The sequence below is a fragment of the Pipistrellus kuhlii genome, unplaced genomic scaffold, assembly GCF_014108245.1.
Source record: "Pipistrellus kuhlii isolate mPipKuh1 unplaced genomic scaffold, mPipKuh1.p scaffold_m20_p_9, whole genome shotgun sequence".
NCBI classification, from domain to species: Eukaryota; Metazoa; Chordata; class Mammalia; order Chiroptera; family Vespertilionidae; genus Pipistrellus; species Pipistrellus kuhlii.
In genome coordinates this window covers 22,179,138-22,185,612 of record NW_023425595.1, presented here as the reverse complement: position 1 = coordinate 22,185,612, position 6,475 = coordinate 22,179,138, and the positions used below count along the sequence as shown (strand labels likewise).

At 40.1% G+C, this 6,475-nt stretch overlaps 1 non-coding gene across 1 annotated transcript; it reads left to right on the top strand.

Annotated features, from left to right (window-relative positions):
- Positions 1–5,111: 5,111 nt before the first annotated feature.
- On the top strand, positions 5,112–5,213 carry LOC118713815. Its single transcript, XR_004986383.1, has one exon. It is a non-coding gene; the product is annotated as a U6 spliceosomal RNA (small nuclear RNA).
- Positions 5,214–6,475: the final 1,262 nt, after the last annotated feature.

Below are 6,475 nucleotides of genomic sequence, written 5' to 3'. Positions count from 1 at the left end.
GGACTGAAAGGTCCCAGGTTCGATTCCAGTCAAGGGCATGTACCTTGGTTGCGGGCACATCCCTAGTGGGAGGTGTGCAGGAGGCAGCTGATCAATGTTCCTCTCTCATGATGTTTCTTCTCTGTAAAAAAATCAATAAAATGTATTTTCTTAAATAAAAAAAAAAGATTTCCTTTGTTTGTGTCTCTTCCTCAACAATAAAACTTGGCATCCATCCTTGGACAAAAGTATTGTGTGGGAGTTGTGGGGACAGTACCATATGCCAAGAAACCCAGAGGTGTTATATCCACACATGCATCAGGTAGTAGGCACACAGATCTTGGTCTTGGCTGTGGCCACTGCAGTGGCCCATGAACTGAGGTTAGTCCCTCTCAGCTGCAGTTGAGGAGCCCCTGGGAATCACTGTCTGAGGCCGGTGGTCGGCAAACTCATTAGTCTACAGAGCCAAATACCAACAGTACAACGATTGAAATTTCTTTTGAGAGCCAAACTTTTTAAACTTCTTCTAACGCCACTTCTTCAAAATAGACTCGCCCAGGCTGTGGTATTTTGTGGAAGAGACACACTCAAGAAGCCAAAGAGCCACATTGTAGCTTGCAAGCCGCAGTTTGCCGACCACTGTCCTAGATAATCACCCAGACGTGAGGGAGTCTTTGTGGAAGTCCAAGTTTCCAGTGGAGAAGAGCCAGCATACCACTAGAGCAAAAAATACAAGTTTGGGTGCATTGAAAAGGGTAGTTAGTAAAGACTAGAGGAGGTGACTGCTCTTTCAAATGTGAATACAGCAACACAAAGGAACATGAAAAATCAACAAAACATAACACCACCAACGGATCACAATAATCTTCTAGTAAGCCATCAAAAAGGCACAGAGACCTGCAATTTACCTGATAAATAATTCAAATAGCTATTTTAGATAAACTCAATGAGCTACAAGAAAATACAGAAAGACAATTCACTGAAATCAGGAAAATAATACATGAACAAAATGAGAACTTAAAGAAAGAGATAACAGCCTAGCCAGTTGGCTCAGTGGTTGAGCATCGACCCATAAACCAGATCACAGTTTGATTCCCAGTCAGGGCACATGCCCGGGTTGTGAGCTTGATCCCCAGTAGGGGGCATGTAGGAGGCAGCCAATCAATGATTCTCCCTCATTGATGTTTCTCTCCCTTCTCTGAAATCAATAAAAATCTTAAAAAAAAAAAAAAAAAGAAAAGAAAAGAAAGAGATAGCAATCATAAAAAAGAGCCAAACAAATTCTGAAGCTGAAAAATACAATGATTAAATGAAAAATATCAAAACATCAAAATCAAGCAAAAGAAAAAAAAATCTGTGAGTTAGAAGATAAGAACTTTGAAATTACCTAGTCAGAGGAGAACAAAGAGTGAAAAAGAGTGAAGAGAGTCTACATGAACTATAGGGTACCATCAAAAGAAATAACTGGTGAATTATTAGAGTTCCAGGGGGAAAAGGGGGCAGAAAGTTTACTTAAAGAAAATGATGGCTGAGAACTTCCCAAATCTGGGGAAAGATTTAGATATCCAAGTACATGAAACTCATAAGTCACCAAATAAGCTCAAAGAGGTCCTCTCCAGGACTGTCAAAAATAATAAGACTGCCCTTCTTCATTTCCTCTTGGTTCTTACACATATTGTTAAATTTGTCTTCTATTATTTCAGCCACCTAATGATCATTTCTCCGAATTCTTTCTCTGACAGGTTGCTTGCCTCCATTTAGTTTATTTCCTTTTCTGGTGATGCCTCCTTTTCTTTCATATGCCGACTGTTTCTTTGTCTCCCCATGATCTCTCTTCTCCAGGTGTCTGGTTATGTAGTTGTCTCTCTCCTGCAAAAAACAAAAGAAAAAATAACTTTAAAAATTATTATAAGACTGCCAAAAATCAAAGACAAAGAGGGAATCTTAAAAGCAGGGAGAGAAATGAAGCCTGTAACTTATTAGGAACTTGGAAGGCTGTCAGCAGATTTCTCAGCAAAAACCCTTACAGGCTAGGAGAGAATGGGATGATATATTAAAAATAGTCAAAGAAAAAAAAAAAAAGCCAACCAAGGATGCTCTTTCTGGCAAAATTATCTTTTAGAAATGAAGGTAAGATAAGGAATTCCCCAGAATAACAAAAACTAAGGGGTTTCATCACCACTAGACCTGCTTTACAAGAAATGCTGACAATTCTTCAAGCTGAAATGGAAAGGTGCTAATTGGTAACATGAATGCATACAATATGCTGGTAAAGGTAAGTATATATACAAATTCAGCATACTCTAATAATGTAATATGATGGTGTGTAAATCACTTTAGTATAAAGGATAAAGGACAAGAGTATTAAAAATAACTAACTATAATAATTTATTAATACACAGTATAAAAAGAGGTCAGTTGTAACATCAAAAACAAAAGAGGAGATAAAAAGGTATAGTTTTTATATGTGACCAAAGTTAAATTATTATCAGCATAGAGTATGCTATTATATCTGAAAGATATTATGTGTAAGCCTCATGGTAACCACAAAGCAAAAACTTATAGTAGATTCACAAAAGATAAAGAGAAGGGAATCAAAGCATACCACTATGGAAAATCATTGATTCACAAAGAAAGGCAGCAAGAGAGAAAGAAAGGAACAAATGAACTCTAAAATTGCCAGAAAACAATAAGATGCATTAGTGAGTACTTAACTATCAATAGTTACTCTAAATGCAAATGGCTAAATTCTCAAATCAAAAGCCATAGAGTAGCTTGATAAATAAAAAAGTAAGATCCAACTATATGCCTCCTATAAGATTCTCATTTCAGTTGTAAGGACACACATAGGCTCAAAGTGAAGGAATGGAGAAAGATACACAGGGATAGCTATACTTATATCAGACAAACAGACTTTAATCCCAGAATGCTGACAAGAGGCAAAGACGGTCATTGTGTAATGATAAAAGGCCCATTCATCAAGAGGATAAAACAATCATAAATATACATGCACCAGACATCAGAACATCTAACCATATTAAGCAAATATGAACAAATCTGAAGGGAGACAGACTACATCATATTAAGGGACTTCAATACTTCACTTTCAACAAAAGGTAGATTCTCCAGGCAGAAAATAAATAAGGAAATAATACACTTGAATGTCACATTAGACCAAATGAACCTATCAGACATTTATAGAAATTCAATAGCAACTCAATACACATTTTTCTCAAATTCACATGGAACATTCTCCAGGATAGATGATTGTGGCATGTGACAAAACAAATCTTACCAAATTTATGAAGATTGAAATCGTACTACGTATCTCTTCCAACCACAATGGTTTGAGACAAAAAATCAAAAGCAGGAGGAAAGCTGAAAAAATTCGCAAGTATGTGGAAGTTAAATAACATGCTTCTGAACAACTAATGGGTCAAAGACTAAGTCAACAGGGAAATTTAAAAATATATTGAAAACAAAAACCCAATATACCAAAACCTGTAGGGTGCAGCAAAAGCAATTGTCAGAGGGAAGTTTATAGAGATAACACACCTACATTAAAAAAAAAAAAAAAAGAGCTCAAATAACTGCACCTTACACCTGAAGGAACTAGTAAAAAAGAAAAAGAAAGCCCAACGTTAGCAGGAGGAAGGAAATAACAAAGATCATTGCAGAAATAAATGAAATAGAGAACAAAAAACCAAAAGAAACGATCAATGAAACTAAGATCTGGTATTGTGAAGATAACCAAAACTCACGAACCCTTAGCTAGACTAAGAAAATAAGAGAAATACCTCAAATAAGTAAATTCAGGAATGAAAGAGGAGATAGGACAACTATAGCACAGAAATACAAAAAATCATAAGAAACTACGGTGATGTCCTAACCCACATGTGTCAAACACAAGGCCCGCGGGCCAAATCCGTCCCGCCAGGCCTTGCAATGTGGCCTGCACCGCGCTGTCATCACTGCACTCCGCTGCGTTTCCATCACAATGACAGTTTATGACTGTTCAGTAAACCATTCGGCCCTCGATTTAGGCTGGATTTTAGATTTTGGCCCCTTCTCTGATTGAGTTCGACACCCCTATCCTAACCTGTTTGGCTCAGTGGATAAAGCGTCGGCCTGCGGACTAAAAGGTTCTATGTTCGATTCCGGTCAAAGGCATGTACCTTGGTTGCGGGCACATGCCCAGTGGGAGGTGTGCGGGAGGCAGCTGATCAGTGTGTCTCTCTCGTTGGTGTTTCTAACTCTCTATCCCTCTTCTCCCTTCCTCTCTGTAAGAAAATTAATAAAAATATATTTTTAAAATGAAAAGAGAAACTACTGTGAACAATCACATGCTAAAAAATAGGTAATCTAGGAGAAATTAATAAATTCCTAGAAGCATACAACCTCCTAAGACTTAATCATGAAGAAATAGAAAATCCGGCCCTAGCCTACCCGGTTTGGCTCAGTGGATAGAGCATCGGCCTGAGGACCGAAGGGTTCCAGGTTCAATTCCGGGTTAGGTTGTGGGCTCGGTCCCCAATGGGGGGCATGCAGAAGGCATACAGTCAGTGATTCTCTCATCATCGATGTTTCTATCTCTCTCCCTCTCCCTTCCTCTCTGAAATCAATAAAAATATATATAAAAGGAAATTTGGCCCTAGCTGACTTGGCTCAGTAGGTAGAGTGTCAGCCCACAGACTGAAGGGTTCCAGGTTTGATTCTGGCCCAGGGCATATGCCTGGGTTGCGAGCTCTATCCCCAGTAGGGGATGTGCAGAAGGCAGCCGATCAATGATTCTGATTCCCTCTCATCACTGATGTTTCTATCTTTCTCTCCTCCCTTCCTCTCTGAAATCAACAAAGAAATATATTTTAAAAAAGAAAGCAATACAAAATGTGAACAGACCAATAATGAGTAAGGAGATTGAATCAGTAATCAAGAATTTCCCAACAAAGAAAAGCCCAGGATCCAGATAGTTTCCCTGGTGAACTCCACCAAACACTTAGAAGAATTAATGCCAATCCTTTTCAACTCTTCCAAAAACTTAACAGAAAGGGAACACTCCCGAACTTAATTAATTAGGCCAGTCCTACCCTGATACCAAAGCCAGATAAGGACACTACATGAAAAGAACACAAGTGCTCTCTTCAGCAGCACATTTACTAAAATTGGAACAATAAAGAGATTAGCAAGGCCCCTGCACAAGCGTGACACACATTCGTGAAGCATTCCACACACAAAAAAAGGGAAAGAAAAGAAAACTACAGGCCAGTATCCTGGATGCAGCAGGGAGCAGCAGGTGACCCTCAAGGGATTATACATATGAAATTTCTAACAAGATATGCAAAAAACCTTGTTAGCCTCTGAGAAGGAGCTTGAGGGTCTATTATGAGAATAAGACTTATTTTTAGATTTTTGTTTTGTTTCATATTTTTAACCTTAAAATTAAAAAATTAACTTGAAAACAACATTTGTGCGTTTGATACATGTTAATTGCATGCACACTGTATGCTAGGCACTGCTCTAATAGTTTAACTGCTTGCATAAAACAGACACAGTCCCTCCCTGCCTGCCCAGAGCTCCTAGTCCCATTGGCACCTCTGGCAATTTTAATTTCTTAATTCCTGCCTCGCCAGCTTTATACAGGCATCCTCCCACACAAACTTAAAGTACTTTTCCCGTTTCCCTCCAGAACCTGACCTAAATTATCCTCAGAGCCTCCAGACCCTCAGGGACAGATATTCTGGGTGTTCTCAGCAGAGGGACACAGAGGAGCCTGAGCTGGCTTCCTGCTGCCCTCTGCTGGGGCTCCCTCAGGATGGAAGTCCCTCTTCCCTGGGGTCTGCCTCTTCCCAGGTAGCATCTCCTCCCCTTGGGTGGGCAGGTCCACCCCGTAAATTCAGCATCAAATAAATGCTAATAAAACAAAACAAAACAAAACAAAACAAAACACCTTTATCCCTGTTGCTCTAAAGAAAAGACAGTTACATTAAAAGGCCTACAAAGTCCTGTGGCTTGGCCCCTGCCTCCCTTCCTCCTCCTCAGCCCACTCTCCTCCCCCAACACTCAGCTTTGCCCCTGCTGCCAGAAGCCTATGTACAGGCTATCTGCTGTGCCTGGAATACACCCCCCCCCCACACACACACACACCCTCCACTTCTCCTCCCCTCACTTCAAATAACAATCCCAGAGTCACTTCCTCGGGGCAGCCTTCTCTGGCCCCCATGGTGAGATTCCCTCACCCAGTCATGTTCGCTCATGTAGCACCAGGCACATCTCCTTTGTCCCACAGTCTCCGAGAGAGCAGAGACCATATCTGTTTTTCTTTGCTGTTGTATCCCAAGGCCTAAAACAGCACCGGACAAATATTCCATAAATATTTATTGATTGGATGAATGAGTGGGTGGGTGGATGGGAGAGAAGAGAGGAGCCAGGGCCATTGTAAGGGTTTAGAGTAGGGGTGTCGAACTCAATCAGAGAAGGGGCCAAAATCTAAAATCCA